A 23,487-nucleotide genomic window follows, 5' to 3' on the forward strand; every position below is an offset into this window, starting at 1 on the left:
TTTTCAGCTGGGGTAAAGTGACCGTCTGGTCCATGGCACACGTTACGTATATCACACTTCTGTCAAACTGAAACCTTAGGTTTATAAGATTTCATGTTATAAGCTACAATACACACTGACTAAACTGTCAGTCCCTCACAGTTTTTTAGAAAAACATCTACATTTGTCCTTATGGATGTCAAAATGTTACACCATCATTTGTTTTTAAAAAAAAAAGATGCACATTCATACTGTGGAGTTATTAGGAAAATACTCTTGCAAATAAACTATATAAAGATAAAATACACTTCAGAGGTATGTGGGTTGTTTTGTTTGTTTGTTTTACAATATTGCATAAAGTCCTGAGAAATCCGAAGGAAAATACTACTCCCCATAACATAGTTTAATTACAGTAGCTTTTGCCTAGCAATACCTAGAGGAAGTTGGACACTTCTGTTTCCTCAGGATGAGGATGGAAGAGGATCTTCCGATTCAGATTTTTTTTTTTCTGGCCATAAGTCTGTTTTCTTCAGGAATGGTTGCTGATGCCAAATCTCCATTAAGTGTATTTCCTGAACAGTGAACAGGTCTATCTGGGTCTTCAAGAGGAACATCATTACAAGAGTCTGTATCTGGGTAGGTTCTTCGACATCACTGGGAGAGTCGAAGTGTAGGCACTGGTTCTTTTATAGAGTGGCCACTCCTCTCTGAACTGCAAAAACCAAGGTGGCTGACAGAACGCTTCATCATTTGAACAGGAGAAGGTGACACAGGAGAAACTAAGGGATCCTGATGAGACAGCTGAAACATCTCAGGTTTAAACTTGGTGCTTGCTATCTTCACACATTCCTCAAGCATTGTGATCAATGTATTACATGTGGCACTAAGTAGAGAAGAGGCTTCATGCATGTTCTCTATGCTGGGAGATGAACAATTCTCATCATGGTGAACCAATTCTTGGATTGTATGAACTTGCATTAGGAAGTCACAGGAGAGGTGAAGTTCAGACATTTTGGTTTTCAGAGATTCACTGGTTTCACTCATTTATTTTTCTTTTTCAGTCCTAGTATCAGTCAAACAGGCTTTGGAGCTTCCCAGAGCAAGCAGCCACCTTTGTCTTTCGGCTGCACTTACTGCCTTCATATAGAGATGCTGCTCTCCGGGAAGGATGATTCCATTCCTGTGTTGTCTGCTGAATGGACTTGAATTTCACAAACTGCCATCTTCGTACTTCCTCTGCTCCCTTTGCAAACATCACCTGGTGAATCAGAGCAGGACAGGATTCCATCTAAAACAAACCAACGAGGCTGCCAACCTGTGAGATGGTCCACTTGTACAGAAACCCCTCCGTGCTCCAGAGCCCGGCGCCACGCATCCTCCCGGCCCAGCGCCGGCCGCGGCGATGAGGGAAGCGCGGAGCCTGGGCAGCCGCTCCCGGGCCGTCCCCAGCCCGCGCGCGCCGCCGGGACGCGGCGGCCCTCAGAGGCCGGGAGCACGGCCGCCGCGGGGGGCTCGGGGGCCGCATGGCGCGGGCTCATACGGCCCCCGGCGAGCCCTGGCGGCGGCGGCGGCGGGGAATCTGCGACCGCGGCCCCTCCCGCTCGTGCTTCCGCTCTGTGTGTGTTAATCCTGTATCATGTTACCTCGCTGAATTGTTTTATTAGCTTTAATAATTTTTGTGTGAAGCCTTTATGATTTTCTGTGTACAGTATCATGGCATCCTTATATAGTGATAATTTGAGCTCTTCTCTCTCAGATTAGATCCCTTTTATTTCTTTTTCTTGCCTGATTACTGTGGCCAGGACATCCAATACTATGTTGAATAGAAGTGGTGAGAATGGGCATCCTTGTCATGCTCTAGATTTTACCGGAAGGCTTTCAGCTTTTCACCATTGAGTAGTATGTTGGCAGTGGGTTTGTCATAATTAGATTTTATTCTTTTAAGTTATATTCCATCAGTACTCATGTTGATAAGAGCTTTTATCATGTATAGATGCTGAATGTTATCAAATGCTTTACTGCATCTATTGAGATAATCGTGTGATTTTTGTCCTGTCTTGCTGATGTACTGTACCACGTTGATTTTGTATGTTGAACCATCGTTGTGTCCCTGGGATGAAACCACCTTGACCTTACTGTATGATCTTTTCTCTGTGCTGTTGGACTCTGTTTGCTAATTTTATTTTGAAGCTTTTTGCATCTCTGTTCATCAATGATACTGGCTTGTAATTTTCTTTCTTGGTAGTTTCTTTGTCTGGGTTTTGTATCAGGGTGATGGTGAGTTCATAGAAGGAGTTTTGGAGTATTCCAGCCTCTTCAGTATTCGGAAAGAGTTTGAGAAAGGTTGGTATACATTCTTCTTTGTATGTTTGATAATATTCCCCAGTGAAGCCATCTAGTCCTAGACTTTTGTTTGCTGAAAGTTTCCATTGCTGATTCTATTTCACATCTAGTGATTGGTCTGTTCCTCTTGATTCGGTTTTGGTGAGCTGTCTGTTTCTAGAAACTTGTCCATTTCTTCTAGGTAGTAAAATTTGTTGCCATATAGTTGTCCATAGTATCTTCCTTCCTTCCTTCCTTCCTCTTTCTTTCTTTCTTTCTTTCTTTCTTTCTTTCTTTCTTTCTTTCTTTCTTTTGTGTTGGTTGTAATTTCTCCATTTTTAAAATTTTGTTTAATTATTTCTCCTCTATTCTTTTTTGGGTAAGACTGTCCAGTGATTTGTTGATTCTTTTTATTTACTCTTTCATAAAATCAGCTGTTGGATTGATTGATGTTTTCCATTGTTCTTTTAAACTCTATTTTATTTATTTCCTTCCTGAACTTTATTCTGTCCATTTGCTGACTTTAGGTTTTGTTTGTTCTTCCTTTTCTTGCTCATTTAGACAGTAGGTTAGGCATTTACTTGAGATTGTTTTTGTTTTTTGAGGAAGTGCCCTCTTAGGACTGCTTTTGCTGCATCCCATAGATTTTGTGTGGTTGTGTTTCAAAGTTTTTTTTTAAGTTTCTTCCTTGATTTCATCTTTGACTCATTGGTATTTTAGTAGCATGTTGTTTAGTCTCCAAACAGTCATTTTTTCTCATTTTTTATTCTGTCATTGATTTCTAATTTCATGATACCATGGTCAGAATAGATATTTGAAATAATGTCTGTCCCCTTACACTTGTTGAGGGAAGTTTTGTGCCGGAGTATGTGGTCTATCCAAGAGAATGTTCCATGCACCCTTGAAAAGAATATATATTCTTTTTTGAGGGGGTGTAATATCTAAAATTATCAGCCAAGTCCAACTGTTTTATTGTGTCATTTAGTATCTCCTTTGCCTTATTGATTTTCTGTCTAGAATATCTGTCCAATGATGTTAATGGGGTGTTAAATTCTCCTACTGTGATTGTGTTTCCATCAATTTATTTTTTATGGCTGTTAGTATTTGCTTTATGTATTTAGGTGTTCCTATATCAGGTGAGTATATGTTAGAGAGTGTAATATTCTCATCTTTATTGCTCCTTTAATCATTATAATGTTTCCTACTTTATCTTTCCTTATGGCCTTTGTTTTAAACTCTATTTTGTCTGAAATCAGTATTGCTACTCCTGCTTTCTCGTCATTTCCATTTGCAAGAAATATCATTTTCTATCCTCTCATTGTCAATCTCTGTGTGTCCTTGACCCTATAGTGGGTCTTTTCTATGCAGCATACTGTAAGCTCTTATTTTGTTATCTAACCTGCCACAATATGTCTTTTGATTGGAGTGCATATAGTCCATTGACATTGATGGTAATTATTGATAGATGGCTGTTTCTTGACATTTTGAACTTAGTTTTGCAGCTGATTTGGTATTTCTTCTTTGTTCCTTTCTTTTTCTTTTTGTGGTTTGATAATTTTCTTTTTCATTATCCTGGTTTATGTTTGGTTTTTGTGAGTCTATTTTATGCTTTTGGTTTGTGGTGACCATATTTTTCAAATATATTAATTCATTATTCTATTTGTTTGCTTTAAACTTATAGTTATATAAGGTTTAACATATCCTAAAAAGAACGAAAATGTATCTACAGTGTCCTGCTTCCGTCTGTCACCTTTTTTATTTTTGCTTTACATTTTTTAAATTTTTTTATTGAGTTATAGGCAGTTTACAATGTTGTGTCAATTTCTGGTGTACAGCACCATTTTTCAGTCATACGTGAATATATGTATATTCATTTTCATATTCTTTTTCACCATGAGCTACTACAAGATCTTGAATATATTTCCCTGTACCATACAGTATAAACTTGTTTATCTATTCTATATATACCTGTCAGTATCTACAACTCTTGAACTTCCAGTCTATCCCTTCCCACTCCTCTCCCACTGGCAACCACAAGTTTGTATTCTATGCCAGTGAATCTGTTTCTGTTTTATATTTAAGTTCATTTGTCTTCTTTTTTTTTAGATTCCACCTATGAGTAATATCATATGGTATTTTTCTTTCTGCATGTCATGCAACTTTCTTGGACTTTGATATCATATACTAGTACATGAGAAGTCCAAGAAACCCCAAAGTAAATATATTTGTTGAAATACGATTAAGCTAGGATTTCCCATATATTCTTGAGCAAGAAACATTTGAGAGCATGTATGTGTGTGTGTTTGTTTTTCACCACTGCTTTTAACATGTTTTTCTGGTGAAGAACAGGAGCTCAATCATCTCACTGTATCAACAAATTATGAGTGCGATCCACTCATCTCCACTCAAACCTATACACATCTAACACCTTTCATGTAGAAATACTTTCCTCATGGCTCAGTCATTCTAAGGACACCAGAGAATTAAACATTTCTCCAGTTGATAACAATCTCCTTTAACATAAAACTACCCTTATAAAATATTTTCCTCCAACCAATTTCTTATTTTTATGCACCAAAGAAAAGAATGTATGTTCTTCTATACATAATCTCTAAGAAAATACTTAAAATCTTTTTCTCTGGTAAGGACAGATATTTAAAAATCAACGCATCAGTTGAAGCCTAGTTTGCAATGTCCTAAAATCAAAGTGATTGTGTTTTCTACTGAACCTGATTCCAAATCCATTTGTGTTAATGATTTTCTGCAAGAATCTTGTATATAATGAGCAGAGGCTCTGGAATTCCTCTTGCGATTTCAAGCAAGTTCTTCTCATAACTTGGTAGCAGCAGGGACCTAGATCCACAGTTCTGCTCTCTAGTTAAATAAGTCTAATTGAAAAACAGATACTATAGATCAGCTGCAGGCTGTGGTAACATTCTCAGGTTTCCTGAGCAAAGCACTTCTTGGTATTTCATGCCACGTGCACACCTGCACATGCATACACGTGCACAAGCAATTTCAAGGGCTGGAACTCACACCCATCACTCTTGCAACAGTGAGCTCATATTATCCAGAGCCAGGACCTGGTCTGGGGACAACATCTTTCCCATGACATTCATAGCTCAGATAATTCCATCTGAAGGATTCTGAAAATAGAGATAATTTTTCCCCTTGAATCATCCAATTATGCCTGGTTTTTCCATCTACTGAAAGTATACAGAGAGCTCTTTAAAGAAAAAGGTGGAGAAAATCATGCTAATAATTTCTCTTTTGAGAAAAATCTGCCTGGGTTCGTGTGAATTAGGTTTCACACAATGACACCAAGGCTGGTGAAGGTTACCAGCCTGCCCTGGCCGGGACAACCTTCTCACATCTCTGAAATTCAGACCATTTACTGACCAAAGTTAGGAAAAGAAGGTGGGTCAGAGTCTAGAATCCTGAGCCTCCTGACTGCGGCCTCAAGATAAAATGCCCCGGAGCCATGGAAACATCCAGATTTCCTTCTCTAACATGACCCTCTTCTTCTTCTGATGCTAGTGGACTTCTCAGCTTCCCACTGTCACTGAGTGTCATTTACGAGTTCCTACCATATGTGGTAAGCCATGGATGCCTTCCAAAGGCGTTGGGAGCAAGAGACGAACAGAGCTTGATCTCAAGCCAGATTTAGGATTCTGCTTCTATTTACATTTTTCTCGGATCTAATTACCATATGGTAAGCACAGCATAACAAAGGAAGCTTTGAGATGAAAGAAAATATTTTATTGACAGTGAATATGCTCTGACTCCAAGGCAGCTTTGAAGAGCCAGGGCAAACACACATTGAGGGAAAAGCAGGAAGGATTGCTGGTCCCCAAACATAATACTGCTTTGATTTTCAGTATATTTATCAGATTTTCCTGAAACTCCTGGTGTCTAGGTGAAAGACAAGATGTGAAAGAACATGTGCTGATCGCAAGGCATAAGGCTGTTCTATCTTATTCACACAGCCTTTGTGGGAAGTATGTACCATGATTTCCATTTTACATATGATGGGTAAGATGGGTCACTGCTTGAGCCCTTTCCTGGAGACTCTGGGGCGTGGTATTAAGCTCACAGACTCTGGAGTCTGACCGAAACTGGTTAAAAAAAAAACTGTCCCTCAGTAGCTGTAGCCCTTGGGCAAGTAACTTCAGCTTCCTGAATTGAATGTCCTCATCTGTAAATTGGGGATAAAAACAGTACTCACCCCATAGGACTGCTATCAGGCTGCAACAAGTTGGCACTTGAATGTGCCAAGCAGAAGGCTGGGCACCCAGTTTACATTTCACTAACATCTGCATTCCTGTTACTGCCACGGCATGCTGGCTGTTAGGTGGGCTGCCCCCTGATGTGACCAGGAGTAAGAGGGGGAAAGAACTTGAGTCATAAAGGGCAGAGCCACTCACACCCAACCTAAACCTACTTGGCTTGCAGAGGCACACTCCAAACCCAATCACTCATTCAAATATAAAATGTTGTGATAATACTGTTGCCCTCAGATTATTCCGTATAGAACTTTGAGGTAGAAGGACGGAAGCAGGCAAATGAGGAACTCACAAAATCAAATCAGGGAACCTCCTCTTCAGAGGGGAACTTAAAGGTCTTTATGCCAATGTCCTCAAGCCCAGCTGGTCTTCAGACCTGGCCGGGATATAGCTGAGAAACATGGGTAGATCCCTCAGCCCTTCTCCAGCAGATTCTGAGTCAGTTAGCTGGGGACGATTTAAGATACTGTCTATTATATACAAAAGAGATAAATGACAAGGTCCTACTGTATAGCACAGGGAACAATATTCAGTACCTTGTAATAGCCTATAATGAAAAGGAAGAATATGAAAAAGAATATACATATATGTATAAATGAATCACTACTATACACCAGAAATTAACATAACATTGTAAATTGACTATACTTCAAAAAAAAAAAATAGCCCCAGATTCCGATGATCATCCAGGAAGTTTGGTAAACCATGATCTAGTTCCATGCATCCTTTCAGCTCCATCTTCCTCCAAAAGAAAACAAAAACCTCGCCTGTGCCCAAGGTTCCAGAATCTTCTACTATCTCCTTCACAATTTCCTCTCTAGTCCCTGTTTACTTATATTTTAGTTTATGCTGAATATTCAGATAAATATATTAAGCATTACATTTAGTACAAGAGGCAGGATAGCAGTATGGATTTTGGAATCCTTAAGACATGAATTCCAGTCCAAGCACTACTGCATGCTTGTGTCTGACCCTCAGACAGGTTGTTTAACATCCCTGGCTTTGGAAAACAAGGTTTATTTCAGTCCCTACAGGATAGGGTTATCTCAAAGATTAAATCAGCCAGTATTTAGAGCATCCCTGGAACACAGTACATGCTCAATAAGTGTCTGTGTTCTTACTCTTATTCCAGCTGAAGTAGTTCCTTTGCCTCACCCTGAACACAGCTAACACTGTCTCGCAAAGATCAGCCAAAGAACAGGCCAGGGACATCCACAGCTGTCCCCCCCAAAAGGTGAAACATGTCAAAACACAGAAGCTTTTTGCTGAGGGTAGTGCCCGAAGTTCCTGTGGATTGCGTTTTGATCCCATCACTGAAGACCCATGACACAGATAGAATCAGATAATGATGGCAGTAAATAATGATAGCAAATTATTATTTATTTTCATAAACACAGAGTGTGTGAGTCCCAGTGAGTTACACACATCGCATGCCAGCGTTCACTTGCAGGGCGGTCAATCAATGGGGGATCACAACATCCCCCCACCAAGACAGGAGGGGGAGAGATGGAGTAGAGGTGGAGAAATTACCCACACAAGAGTAACATGTGCACAAAGTTAATCTCATCCAGGGGCAATCCGGGTGCCACTACGAGCCTGTGAATATGGAACAGCCTTGATTTATTTTGCACTGTGGTAGCTAAACATTTCATTGTTATTTGCAACAAACATAAGGAAAGGAAAGATGAAACTGTAAAAGGATTGGCTGTTAAGCCCCCAGAGCAGCAATAAATCATAAAATGAAGTCTAGAAAAATTAAAAATGGGTAGGGGAAGACAGGCTGTCTGTACTATGAGGCCTCTGTTGTCAAATCATAAGCCCAAAATGAAAACCTAAGGTGGTGATGGTTGATCCTGATGCAACCTGTAACTTGCCCTGAGACTGGCTTGGGGCTACCCATCCTCCAGGGGTGAGCATCACCACACGGTCACCAGAGGGGCAGTGAGAGAGCATAAAGGCTGTGTCTAGATGGAAAGCCTTTTATTTTCAATTCTGCCTCTCAGAGCCTCAGTTTTCCCCTTTCATAATGGGGATAATCACATCCAGAACATGAGAAAGAGGGAAAGCACAACTCATGTCCTACTTGCCTCCTCAGGTCCTTGGGAGAATCAGATGAGACCCCTCAGCATAAAGGACCATCTGTCATTCAAGACGCATCTTGAAAACTCCTTCCTGGTCCTACATCTTGTTCTATTTGTTCTTCCTCTGAACTGCTGTGACAATCTCCTGTTTTCGTCTCAGTACACTAACCCAATCCAGTGTTTCTCAAAATGTGTCCCAGGGATCACCTGTATCAGGATCACCTGGGGTTTTCTATGAGGGGTCTTGTCAACGATGTCATTTGACTGGGTACAACTCAGACCTTCAGAACCAGGTCCCTAGTGAAGAGGCAAGTGACTCTTCTAAAACATATTCCCAGGGACCATGAGAGGCACTGTGGTTTGAAAACCACTGCTTTAGTGAAATTCATGGTGCAGCCATTGGCAATGTGTCCCTTCCTTGGTCCTTGAGGACAGAGAGCATGTTTCATTCATCTTTGTAAGACTCACTCTGTACTATGTACTTAGCACAGTGCCTGGCACATAGAAGGAACTCAATAAACAGGAATTAAAATACATTGAAAAGTTCTACATGTCAGATGCTTTCATCCTCATTGTTGTCTAGATCAGGGACCATGCAGTAACAAACAGTCCTGTGCAACATGATGGGCAGGAGCTCCGGGATCAGACAGACCTGTGCTCCATTCTTGGCTTTGCCACTTATTACCAGTGAGGCCTTAAGCTAGTGCTCACCTCCCACAGTGTCTGTTGACACATCTGTAAAATGGGCATAATGCATTAATCACAGGACTGTGATAAAGAATGAACTGTAAAATGTACATAAACCTGCTCAGTGCAGAGTTAGTCACTAGGAAGGGCTGAATAAATGTAATTGCTATTATTAGTGAACATAAACCAGTGATCTGTTCCATCAGTTCTCTAGGAAACAGATCAGACATCTAAACTAGTTGTTTCACCAAAATGATCACTTTGGGGAAAGCCTATTTAGTCAATCCCACAACCTGTTAGCAATACTCCTCAAGAAGTTCCCTTCGGGAGAAAATATTTGCAAGTGATATGACAGATAAGGGGTTAATATCCAAAATATATGATCAGCACAACAACTCAACATTAAACAAAACAACCTGATTAAAAAATAGGCAGAACCTGAACAGACATTTTTACAAAGAGGAAATGCAAGTGGTCAACAGGCACGTGAAAAGTTGCTAAACTTTGCTGATAATCAGGGAAATGCAAGTCAAAACTACAATGAGATACCACCTCACACCTGTCAGAATGGCTATTACCAGAAAAAAAAAAAAAAAACTCAGCAAATGTTGGCCAGGACGTGGAAAAAAGGGAACCCTTGTACACTGTTGGTGGGAATGTAAATTGGTACAGATACTGTGGAAATCAGTATGCAGGTTTCTCAAAAAGCTAAAAATAGAACTACCCTATGACCCAGCAATTCCATTCCTGGTTATATTCCAAAAAACCAAAGGTACTAATTTGAAAAGATACATGCACCCCAACGTTCATAGGAACACTATTTACAGTAGCCAAAACATGGAAACAACCTACATGTCCATCGACAGATGACTGGATAAAGAAGCCATGGTATATTTATACAATGGAATAATACTCAGTGAAAAAAATAAAATAATGCCATGTGCAGCAACATGGATGAACATGGAGATTGTCAGTCTAAGTGAAGTAAGCCAGAGAGAGAAACAAAAATACAATATGACACCATTTATATGTGGAACCTGAAAAAAAAAGGATAGTGGTCAGCACCCCTTAGAGGCAGGGGGCCTGGTGTCTGTGGCAGTGCCGGGTACCTGGTAGACTCTGGTCCAAGTGAAGACTGTGAAATGGAAGCTTGGCTGTTACCACGTTCCTCGTGTCATGAGTGAGGTGTTAGGCCACCAGAAGGGAGGGCAAGTGAGACGTCTACTTACACTTTTTACTTTGTAGTTTGATTTTCAGTCAACAATTTCAAGTGAATATCTTAAGCATATCCAGTGTTGTGCTAGGCACTTTGGGAAATATAAAATGCAGGTAATACCCTTCCAGGAGCTCCCAAGGATTTCCTAAAAGTCATTCTACAGTGATGATCTGAGGAAGCAGTCAGATGTTCATTAACTACATGGTGTGAAGGTCTTTAAGGTATCACACATCAGCAGAGAATGCACAATAAATCATCATCCCTTTGTTATCTCAAAATAGTTTAATTATAGTGATTAAATCCAGGGTAGGGAAGAAATAGCCTATGAGAAAGATCTAATATTATGGTTTGCAGATACCAGTGGCCAGTTGCCCTTGATATTTTTTATCCTGTTTTTTTTTTTAACACCTGCAACAAAAGAATGGCTGCCAACAGTAAAAAAAGGTATCTTTTACCTTAACTTTATAATAAATAAATTATATATATATATATATATATATATATATATGTATATAGCTGCATGGTTATCAGAATCTCTACAATATAATAGAATATTTATCTTACTAAAAGGAATGAAATTGAAATAATGTTGATTTTTTTCCAACAGCCTTTTTGAGATATAATTCACATACCACAATATGTATTCTTTTAAATTGTTCAGTTCAGTGGTTTTTAGTATAACTACAAAGTTGTACACCCATCATCACTAATTCCAGAGTATTTTCATCATCTGGAGAAGGAAACTCTGTGCCCATTAACAGTCACATCTCATTCTCCGTGTCCCCAGCTGCTGTCAGCTAATTTGCTTTGTCTGTATTCTAAATTTTTCATATAAAAGAATTTGCATATTTGCATATTCAAAACATTTAATATAAAAGGAGTCATGTAATATGTGGCCCTTTGTTTTATGTCTGGCTTCTTTCACATAGTATAATGTGTTTAAGATTCATCTGTGCTGTAACATGTATTCATATTTCATTCCCTTTTGTGGCTGAATAATATTCCACTGCAGAAATACTTCACATTCTATTTATCCACTCATCGGTTGGTAGATGTTTGGATTGTTTCTGCTTTAACTGTTATGAATAACTCCTTTGAATATTCACAGAACAAGTTTTTGTATGAACATAATCTTTGACTTCTCCTAGTTATATACCTAGGAGTGGAATTACTGGCTTGTATTGTAACTCTGTTTAGCTTTTAGAGGAGCTGCCTGTTTTCCACACTATCTGCCCCATTTTGCATTCCCACCAGCAGTGGATGAGTTTAGTTGCTCCACGTCCTTGTTAACAGTGGTTACTATCTGTCCTTTGGATTAGCGCCGCCCTAGTGGCTGTGCAGTTACATCCTTACGGGTTTGATTTGCATTTCCCCGTGTGATGTCTGATGATGTTGAGCATCTCTTCATGTGCTTATGGGCAACAGTGATTCCTTAAAACTTTTTCCTTCAAGTAGTTTCCTGTTTAAGTTTATTCAGAGGATGACAAGTTGACATTGGTGTGCTGTCCCCATTCTGCTTCTGTCTAAGGCTTTGGCAGACGTCCCAAGATGTAAAGCCCTGGGTATAGAAGGCCTTCTCGCCCTCAGGTAATTTACTCTGAGTGTGTTCACATACGCTTATTTGTCAAAACTTTCCATTTGTAAATTTTGTTTTCCCTTCTGCTTTAACCCATAGTGAGTGGTTTAAGTTAATACTGACATTGGCATTTTTTAGCTCTTAATTTTATATAAGAAAAAAGTAAATTAAAAAAACTATTATTCATATAGTTGAACTTGTTTTGTTTTATGAATTGCTAATTTAAATATATGTGTAATTTATACATATATATACTAATATATATAATATATAAAGCTATATTAAAATATATAAAACTAACACATATATAATGTATACTAATATATGCTAGTTTAAACATACCAATATAAGTGTATTTATATATTTATATAAATTTAATCTATTTAAACAGTAATTTAAATATATTAAATACTAATTTAAATATATTGAATTTATATAAATATATACTGTTGAATTTTCACCACTTAAAAATAAGGCCAGTAAGTTGTTTTTATTACCTTGGTATGTAGAAAACTAGAGATAAAATATCCAATATATATGGATTTTCAGGCTGGCCCTGAGCAGGTATTCGGGACCCTGGACTCCAGGAGGGCTCCCTCCAAGCCCCCCTCCTCCGCCTGGGGAACTCAGTTCAAGCTACTGATGTTAGCACTTCTCCGTTACAGACTCGGCTTAATTCTAACCTATGTCCTCTATATTTTTGATGACAGGAATCTTTTTTTTTTAATTTTGCATTTCTCCAGTGCCTAAGAGACCACTGAGACTCGGGATGTGATTATTTCCTTTAGAAAGCACCTCCAGCTTTGGGGCACAGAGAGAAACGAGAAATAAGATTGAACTATGTTAACACAAATCAGGCACAAAATAATGAGGGTGTAGAGTTAGGGTAATGGCAGAAGGGGTGAGGAAGGGGCTACCTGGGGCCTTTAAAAGTCTGAATTTCACTTTATTTTCTTGACCATAGTACATCTAATTAGGTGGAATCTGAAAAATTTGGAACTGTGGAAAGCAAGTAAAAATCGCCTGTAAGGCCAACCATCAAATCCATATTTTTTGGTTTAATTCTTAATTTTTTGAATGTATGTATTCTCACTCTTGCTTTCTCACTATATACATTTATTTTAAATGATATTTTAGTACATATTGTATTTCTAAGCAAATTAACATTATACTGTTTTGAATTTTATTTTTCATCTTTACATATATTTAAGTATTTTACAGCATGTTGCTAAAGAATTTTCCACTATGTGATGTTTAAAAATTCAGTTGAGGGGATAATAGCTCAGTAGTAGAGCACATGCTTAGCATGCAAAAGGTCCTCAGTTCAATCATCAGTACCTCCATTTAAAAAATAAATAAAATAAAAACTCAGTTGATTTACTATTTTAGAGTTTATTTAATCAGTTCCATTTGTTGGACTTTTGCTTCAAATCTTATTTCATCTAGAAATGTGTACAGCTAAAGGTAAGGATTTTAAAGGGTCTAAGAAACAGACCCTTCTCTCACCTAAAAGTGTTAATTCATTTCTTGATATCAAATATTCAGTGTTTAAATTTCTCCAGATGTTCAATAAGTGTGTTTATCTGTTTGTTTTGGCATTTCATTTGTTCAGATATTCAGTTTTGTTCAAGCACCTAAGTAAGGTCTGTTCATTGCAATGATATGTGTAGTTTACACATTGTGGTTAATCCATCCTGAGCTTTTCTTGGTATGTGGTGTGAGCCGTGAGGTGTAAATGAAAAAAAAATGCGTGTAAACATGTTTCAGACTGTGCTTAGCATGTGTTCAGTATCCACTAATACTCTTGTCTTTTCCCCTTGGTTTCATCAGGCAGCTGCTTGTTTTGTTTGTTTTTAAGGAACCAGCCCTTAGATTTCTTTCTTTCTTAAGTTCTCAGTTCTCTCATTCATTCATATCTGTTTTCATTTTTCCTTCTTTTACCTTCTTTTAGTATATCTTGCTGATCTCATAGCATCTTCATTTATTGAAAATTCAATTGCACACCTTCTGCACACCAGGCTTTGTGCCACGTGTTGGGAATGCAGTGGTCAGTAGATAAAGATGCCCTGTCCCCAGGAAGCTTATAGTTGAGCCCAGAATTTAATTCTCTTTATTTAATAATAGAAATATATCTATATACAGATACATAGGGAGATGTATGAGTGTAGATATGGCTGCTTTCTGTAACTTTTGTTATTGAGTCATATTCTCATCATTGTCTAAATCTCTACTGTATAATGTTGAATCATAGAAAATTGTTGATATTCAGGATCAACACAGGATCAACCCAAAGAGGAACATACCAAGGCACATGGTCATCAAATTGACCAAAATAAAGGATAAGGAGAAAATATTAAAATTAACAGTAGAAAAGCAACAAAAAACATACAAGGGAACTCCCATAAGGCTATCAGCTGATTTTTCAGCAGAAACTCTACAGGCCAGAAGGGAGTGGCACGATATATTTAAAGTGATGAAAGGGGAAAGCTTACAACCGAGAATACTCTTTCCATCCAAAGCGTCACAGATAAATAGAAGCTAAAAGATTTCAGCACCACCAAACCAGCTTTACAACAAATGTTAAAGGAACTTCTTTAGTCATCAAACCATAAGAAAAGAAAACAAAAAAAAGAAAGTGGAGAGAAAAATAAAAAAGACAGACCTAGAAAAGATTGCTTTGGCTTTTCGGTGTCTTTTATGGTTCCTTACAAATTTTGGAATTGTTTGTTCTAGTTCTGTGAAGAATGTCATCAATATTTTGATGGGGCTGCATTGGATCTGTGGGTTGCTTTGGTCAGTGTGGCAATTTTGATATTATTGATTATTAAAATCCAAGAGCACAAGAAGTCTTCCAATTCTTTGTGTCATTTCAGTTTTCAGGATATAGGTAACCTCCTTGGTTAAGTTTATTTCTAGGTATTTTGTTGTTTTTCATGTAATAGAACTGCCTCTGCCAGTTAAAAATGTCTGGTTTTTGAAGTGAAAAGAAAAGTGAATGAAGGGCGGCAAATGGCAAAATATCCTTTTTTATGAGTGAGTTGTATATATATATATATATATATATATATATATATATATATATATATACTGCATCTTCATTATCTATTCAACTATTGATGTGCACTTAAGATGCTTCCCTATCTCAGCAATTATAAATAATGTTGCTGTTAATAGCAAGGCATATGTATCTTTTTCAATTAATTCTTATTTTGTGGTTGGCTTTATTCCTTTGATAATGATGTAAGTTTAAAAAGCTAAAGCTCTAAACATTCTTACAAACAATAAACAGTATATATAGGTAAATTTTAAAAATATAGGTACAGTAAAAAAAAAAAGATAAAACCATGAGAGACAGGGAAGTAACTTAAAAGACCTATTACTAAATGAAAAGAGCCAGTCTGAAAAGGCTACAAACTGTAGGATTCCAACCAAATGACATTCTGGAAAAGGCACAGCTACAGAAACAATAAAAAGATCCTGGGGAGAGGGAGGGAGGGATGAATAGATGGTGCACAAGGGATTTTTAGGGCAATGAAATTATTCTGTGTGATTCTATAGTGGCTACATATCATTATGCATTTGTCAAAGCCCACAGAATGTACATCAAGAGTGAGCCCTAATGTAAACTAAAGACTTTGGTTAATAATAATATGCCCATGTTGGTTCATCAATTGTACCAAATATACCAGACTGATGCAGGATGTTGAGGCTAGGGGAGTATGTGTGTGTGGGTGGGAGGGCTATGTGTGAACACTCTGTATTGTCTGCTCAATTCTGCTGTGAACCTGAAACTGCTCTAGAAGAATGAAGTCTATTAAAAAAAAGAGAATGGATTAATTAGTGATATAATCTTAGAAGGATGAATTATTCAGGGCTACAAACAGAATGAATGGCAGATTCAATTAAAAGCATGTATCTTTAAAAATGTTACTTAGAGCAAAAGAGACAGACATCAGTGTGCAGTGTGATTTATTTCATTTTTATCAAGTTCAGCCACCATCAAACTGATGGATGCATGTTGTCAGAGGGTGTGGTTCAGTTAAAATGTGACATAAGTGTATATTCTATGTTAATGGATATGATTCAAACATATGATTCATACATTGACTTTTTGAAGACTGTGGAGGGTTAGGAATTTGAAAAATTTGTGAAATCAGTAACTTAACATTGATACATTTCACTCTTTTTTTTTAATTATATATAGATATAAACACAAAAAGAAAGAGGTAAGAAAAATTACCATTGGACAGTAATGGAGAGAATGACACTTTGGTTACAACCCTCCCCTCTGGCACAGCCCCTCCCCCACACACTGACCCATCTCGGATGTCAGTTGCTGGCTGGGTTCCAGGTGGAACATTGCGGGTGTCCCTGGGGGCTTGTTGTGGCTGGTGGCTCCACGGTAACCGGGCAGAGCCCTGGATGGGTCAGTGCCATGGAGGGGCTGCTGTCCTCCATGGAGCTTGGCTTCAGGCTGATCCTGAGGGAGTTGAGTGCGGTCCTGGTGGTGCTGCTGCCCGATGGCCTGTGTTCTCAGCTCATGTTCCAGAGCCTCCAGTGAGAGGCAGTGTTGAGTCTCCCTGTCTTCACCTCATTGGTGGTGTCTTATTTACCTGCAGACTTATTCAGTGTGTTAGAAGTCACCTTTATCAAAGCTATGAAATGCAGCGGGCTGAAACACTGGCTGCCCAGATTGAAGAGAAGTGCCACCTCATCGACCAGCTGTATGTGGCTAAACAGGAGTGTCCCAGCATGGAGAAGACTTTAAAGAACGCCAGGCGAGAGAAGGAGCCAGTAAATGTACCCAGCCTCGCTAAGGCTTACAGACACTTGATGATGGTTAACCTGAGTTCAAGGAAGGAAATCACTTTTCTCATTGAAGAACTGAGGAAAGAGAGATCCCTGCAGTCTATTCAAGCAGAGGTGGCGGAGATGCTGAAAGTGCGCATGTTCCTGGAGGAGGTCACGGGAATCAGCACATTACAAGCAGCTGTTACAAACCAGCCAGGGGACCAGGCACCAAGCCTTGATGATCCCTTTCCCAGGAGTGGGCCCTCGTGTTAAAGCCATGCTGTGCCCTCCCCTCCACCCAGGCCTCCCAAGCTGCCGGGCTGCATTCACTCACCCGGTCAGATCTCCACCTGTGCTGCAAGGAGGCCAGTGGATGGAGGAGAATCCCCTCCTTTGGACCAGAGTCCCTCCAACTTTAAAAGTGAGCACAGCAGTGAACTTCTTCATGGTCACCTTCTCCATCTCAAATGTATGGAATTCCCAGAAAACACCAAGAAATGTGGGACTTTCTCAATATTCACAGAATGCTCGGATTGTCTCTAATTAGCAGTGAAAGAAATGTGTTTAAGAGACTGATCTTTTACTCAGTTTGAACCTTCCTTGCACCACATTTCTTAAGGCAGTTTTAGTAGCTATTGTACATTAATTGTAGAAATGTATATATAAGTTTCTGTATATAAATATTGCAGTATAATTTGATAACACATGTAGTTTATCAGTATAGAGTTTAAGTTGGCCATAGTATTTTTTCTAGAGTTGAAATCTTAAAAGTCATCAGTTTAAGCAAAAGAAATGTTTATGCCTGAGTTTTGTATTTAAAAAAAAGACAATGTCTTTTGAGATGATAATAGAGTATACTTATTAGAGTTTTTATTGAATACTTATATTCTGTCATAACAATAGATATATTTAAAAATAAATTTGGTGACTTTCATGGAGATTGTTTCTTTTTCCTGCAGTAATGCTACAGTATGAGTTTTCTGACCAAGAAGAAATCCACCTGGACAATTTGCGGACACCTCCACATCCCTGCCCCTCATGTCTCGCTTGCCATCTTGCACTCACACGTCAGGGGAAAGCTAGGGCAGTGTTAGGGTTTTCTTTTCATAGTTAAGTTTTAGGTCCGCAGTTAGTACCGTTATTCACAGATGATGTGTTCTCCCAGTGGAGTGGGCGCAAAGTGGTTTTCATCATGGTAGAAGGGACGGAGCTCATAACACTTTTGTAACTGGAGGGAATCACGTGAATAAATGACAGAGGGAGCATCATAATAAAGTGTATGGCATTTCCTTGAATTGATTAAAGAAAAAAATTGTGCTTGGGTTGGAGAAGAGAAATTAAAACTAAAACGTAGTCCTGTCTTCCTGTTGGGGAGGAAAGGATGATTCCAAACACATTCCAAATTAAACAGAAGGTATGGAATTTCAGAGGTGATACACATATAAATATGAAGAGGAAAGTGGAAGCAGTGGAATCTGGGTTAGCCTTGGCAGAAGTGGTCCTGAAAGACCTCTTCTAGGAAAGGACACCTGAACATGAAGGTCACCTGGAGAGAAACTCTGTAGGTTGAGGGGACAGTACAGGTGACAGCTCTGAAGGAGCTGTCATCACAGTGTGTGTGAGGACCAGTCAAATCCGGAGTCTCCAGAATGCAGTGAAAGAATGGGAGAAGGGAGGGTAAGGCTACCAGGGGTCAGAAGATGGAAGGGGCTGATACCACTACACTTTGACTTCAGTTTGAAAGGTTATTAGCTACCACTTTGGAAAAGATGATAAAGTGAGTAGGATACCATGACTGTGATTTCAGGCTGATGATGGTGGTGACTGGATGAGGGGAGCGATGGAAGTGCAGGTGGAGCAGTGAAACTGGTTCCCCCTCGAGTCCTGCAGGCAGAGACCATGGGACATAAAGGGGTATGTGGGTTGAGGAAAGCAAAGAGTTGGGATGGAGATAAGAAATCCAAGTGACGCATCTGCATCAGAGGTGATAACTTCCAGTGAAATAGGTATGAAAAACAGGAGTGTATTTGGAAGAGAAATTGGAAAGCAACTGTCTTGAAGAAGACTTTAGACAAGGTCCCATGACACCAGAGTACAAATGCCCAGTGCTCAGGGGGTACAAATGTCTTGGGGTCAGGGAGGGATTAGAAGGACAGCTACAAACACAGGGAGGAATGTTACTCTAGCAGAGACATAGGTGAAGGCTGGGTCAAGTTCATAGGGGAAACTCCAATGGCCTGTTTGTGCTCCCAGGTCAACTTGGGTTTCTCAGTATCAACAATAAAACAAAGGACCACAGTGATGGTCTCCTTGAGTCTGTCCCCACATGCTGGGGTTTGCGTTGTGCAGAATCCCCACCCTGGTCCGTATTCACAAGGGAAGTGACACCTCAGGTAGTCATAGAGCCCTGGAGAGCAATAAGGAACGTAATGTGACACATCACACAAGAGTCATGGCACAGGAAGTGCTCCTGTTGTCTTTGGCTCTTGTAAAATGATGGCATCCTGTGTTTGACACGGTGACTCAGCCTGAGATTGGGGTTTGAACCCGGGTCTACCTCCAGGCACGCTGTTCCCCTCTCTATGAGATGATCTTGGGGTGGTAAGACATCCTACTTTCCTTATGCTTCTGAGGGTGAATTCCACACTATCATCCTATGAACCTCTGAGTCCATTACCTGCCACTTCCCAAGGCTGGGGTTGAGCGTCCTTTAGCCAGAATATTAGAGCCCATGCAAGCAATGTCACAGGTGTCTTAACCTGGAGCAGGAGCCTCACCTCCCTCGGAAAATTAGAAATATCCTGGAGTAAGGGACAGTGGTCGGATACCTGGGTGCTCAAAGGAGAATATTCAAATTATTCTAAAAATGAAATACTTTCAATTACATAAATAAACTTATCTCACTAAGAAGGGAGAATTGACATTTGGGGGACATTTCTTTGAGTATGAAAAGTTTACTATCAATGTAGTCAGATCCTTTTATCTTTTTCATATACTTTTTCATTCTTTTCTTTTCATTTGTTTTGGCCTGGGACCATCGAATTCAAGTATGTTAGATGGGAGGGTGGGGAATGTGAGATCCACTTGCCCCCACTCTCCCTAACATAGTGCAAAGTACTCATACCTCTGCTGGTCCAGGTAGGGGTGGGGAGGTGTGTGAGCCCACAGCCTCAGTCCTAGAGGCAAGCTGGGAGAGAGGTGGCCGAGGTCTGTGTCTTCCTCATCACAGAGGCTCAGGGCCCCTCCCCTACAGGCAGGGACAGATGACAGTGGGCTCCTGGCCTCAGTTCAAACACTCTCTGGCCTGACATGGTCACCAGCAAAGTGTGTTCTCCAAAGACCACTGACAGGAGCTTGAAGGGTATGTTCCTGCAGTGCTGTGGAAACCACAGGTGGTGCTGACCTGCTCAGAGATGTTGCTGGCCATCCGTTTGTCATTCTTTCAATCCCCAGGTGTCACCAGCACTGCACCATCACTCAGCAACAGGTAAGAGAGCTGGTCTAGGATTTGCTCCAGCCCCCGGGTCATGGCAGAAGGCATCACAGCCCTAGGTGCTGGAGGGCGCTTTCTGCCAGACTTGGCTTCCGGGTCCACTTCAGCTTCAAAACTTATTGACTTAAAATGAGAAGAACCATAGAGTCTGAGGCAGCTCCCAGCCCCCACCTCTGTCAATTACTAATCTGTTCTTGGTAACTCAGAGTCAAGTTTTGGTGTTTTGACAGTTTTGGTGGGTTCTTTGTTTGTTTCGGGTTTCTTTTTTGTTTCCACAATGTGAGATCATGTGATATCTGTCTTTCTCTGTCTGACATTTCAGTTAGCAAAAGACCGTCCAAGTCCATCTGTGTTGTTGCAAATGGCAGGATATCTTTCTTTTTATGTCTGAAAAATATCCCATATATATTCAATCGGATATTTATTATATACATTCATCACATTTTCATATATGTGGAATATTTGTGTCATATGTATATATGACATTTTCTTTACCTATCATCTATTGATGGAAACTTAGATCACTTCCATGTTTTGGCTGTAGTAAATAATGCTGCAGTAAACATAGGGGTGCAGATAGGTTTTTCAGTTAGTGTTTTTGCTTCCTTTGGATAAATATGTAGAGGGAGAATGCTGGATCATATAGTAGTTCTTTCTATTTTAATTTTTTGAGGACCCTCCATGCTATATTCCATAGTGGCTGCATCAATTTACATTCCCACCAACAGTGCAGGAGGGTTCCCTTTTTACCACATTCCTGCTAGCACTTGTTATTTTCCTGTCTTTTTGATAATAGCTGTTCCAATAGGTGTGAGGTGAAATCTCATTGTGGCTTTGATTTGCATTTCCCCGATGTTCAGTCACCTTGAAGATCCTTTCATGTGTCTGTTGACTCTCCCTGTGCCTTCTTTGAACAAATGCTTACTCAGATCCTCTGCCTGTTTTGAATCAGATTGTTTTTCTTTTTCTTTCTTCCTTTTTTTCCTACTGAATTGTAGAAGATCTTTATGTATTTTGGATATTAACTACTAATCATACATGAGTTTACAAATATTTCCTGCCGTTCCATAGGTTGCCTTTCCATTTTGTTGATGGTTTCCTTTGCTGTACAGAAGTTTTTTAGTTTGATGTAGTCCCATTTTTTTTTCATTTTTGCTTTTGTTGCCTTTGCTTGTTGTGTCAAATTTTAAAAATCAGTATGAAAACCAATATCAATGAGTTTAGCACCTGTGTTTTCTTCTGTAAGTTTTACATCTGCATTCAACTCTTTAATCTACTTTGATTTAGTTTTTGTGGGTGGTGTAAGCTAGTGGTATAGCTTCATTCTTTTGCATGTGGCTCTTCTGTTTTCCAGACGCCATTTATTGAAGAGAATGCATTTTCCCCATTGTATATTCCTGGCTCCTTTGTCATAAATTAATTAATTCATGGGTTTATTTCTGGTCTCTATTCTGTTCCACTGATGTATGTGTCCAGTTTTATGTCAGTACCATATTGTTTTGACTCCTGTAGCTTTGTATAAAGTTTGAAGTGAGGAAGTATGATTCATCCAGCTTTGTTCTTCTTTCTTGAAATTGCTTTGTCTATTCAGGGTATTTTGTCTTCTATAAAAATACTTGGATCAATAATTCTCTTTCTGTGTTCACATCTTATATGTTGTTTGGCCTGAGGCTTACCCGCCCTTAAGCCTACAAGATGTTTTGTGGGGCTGGGTCTTGGTACCTAAGGATCCAATCAAGGTGTCAGCCTCCAGGGAAGCTCACTTACATGAACATTCCTGGAATGTCTGCTGTCAGCTTTTATGTCTGCAGGGTGAGGCACAGGTGTCCCCTAGCTCCCCAGGCACTTTTCAAAACCAGCAGGCAGGTCTGGCCCAGGTTCCTATGAAATCACTGCCTCTGCCCTTGGACCTGGCACATGCATAATTCTGTGTATGTGTCCCAAGAGAATGAAATCTGTTTGCCCCAGTCACGTGGGGCTCCTGGAGGTAAGCCCCCTGGTCTCCAAAACCACATGTCCTGGGCTCTCCTCTTCCCAATGCTGGACCCCGGGCTGGAGAGCTTGACATGGGGCTCTCAGTCCTGTGGGAGGGCCTCTGTGACTTAATTACGCTTCAGCTTGTGGGTCACCCACCCAGGCGATATGGGGCCTGATTCTATTGTGAGCATGCCCTCCTACTGTCCCCTGCAGGTCTCTCTCTACATTTCCCATTGAAGAAGATCTTTTTTGCTCGGTTCCAGTCTTTTTTCTCAATGATTGTTTAGCAGTCATTGTGGTTTTGTTTTTAGTCATGAGAAGAGGTGAACTCGTGGTCCTACGACTGCCATCTTGACCCCCCCGATACTCTATTTTCTTTTAACCAGATATAGAGCTGTGATGTAGGTCAGGTGTAACCAGTACTTTCCCATCCCACCCAGGGTTTGACTTTTTATCATGGGACCCAGTGCCTGACTTGGGTGCCCAGTAGTCCCTGATATACTGTGCTTGGGAAAAAGCCTGTTTTTTCAGAGTGTGAAATAACAAGACAGTTCCTTACCGTGTATATCTGTTTGGTTAGAATCTTGCTCTATTTCATCTCCAAGGACTCCCAGATCCCTTTCTCTTCTACATCCTAACCCAGGGTCCTTAGCTTGCACCATAATATCTGACAAACAGTTCTCCATCTTCAAGTCTCCCCTCTAAACCATCATTCACAAGTGCTTCATGCTGGCCTTTCAGAAAAGCTTATCTGAGTGCACTGCATCCTGGCCTAGAAGCATTTCCGTGGCTAAGCAGTGACTGCCCAATGGAGTCCAAACTCTTCAGCAGGCCCTTGAGACCCTTTGCAAAGATGGCTTGCCATCTTCTGATTCCATCTCCCTAAGCACCTTATGTTCTAGCTGTATCAGATTTTACCATCCATTTCTTGTCATTTTATTGGTTACTTTTCAAAATCCAATTTAAATATAATTCTACAAGTATATTTAATCATTCCTCTCCTGTGTTTCTATAGTATCTTATTTATATAACTAAAAAAAAACCTTTATACTGGGCAGTGGTTACTCAGACATCTATCAGTT

At 39.8% G+C, this 23,487-nt stretch overlaps 2 pseudogenes; both read right to left on the reverse strand.

Annotated features, from left to right (window-relative positions):
• Window positions 1-23,487, reverse strand: part of LOC102530620 (wings apart-like protein homolog) — a 335,358-nt pseudogene that overhangs the window by 151,099 nt on the left and 160,772 nt on the right.
• Window positions 441-1,122, reverse strand: LOC140699514 (pleckstrin homology domain-containing family A member 3 pseudogene; annotated as a pseudogene).

This window comes from Vicugna pacos, chromosome 11 (genome assembly GCF_048564905.1).
Source record: "Vicugna pacos chromosome 11, VicPac4, whole genome shotgun sequence".
NCBI lineage: Eukaryota > Metazoa > Chordata > Mammalia > Artiodactyla > Camelidae > Vicugna > Vicugna pacos.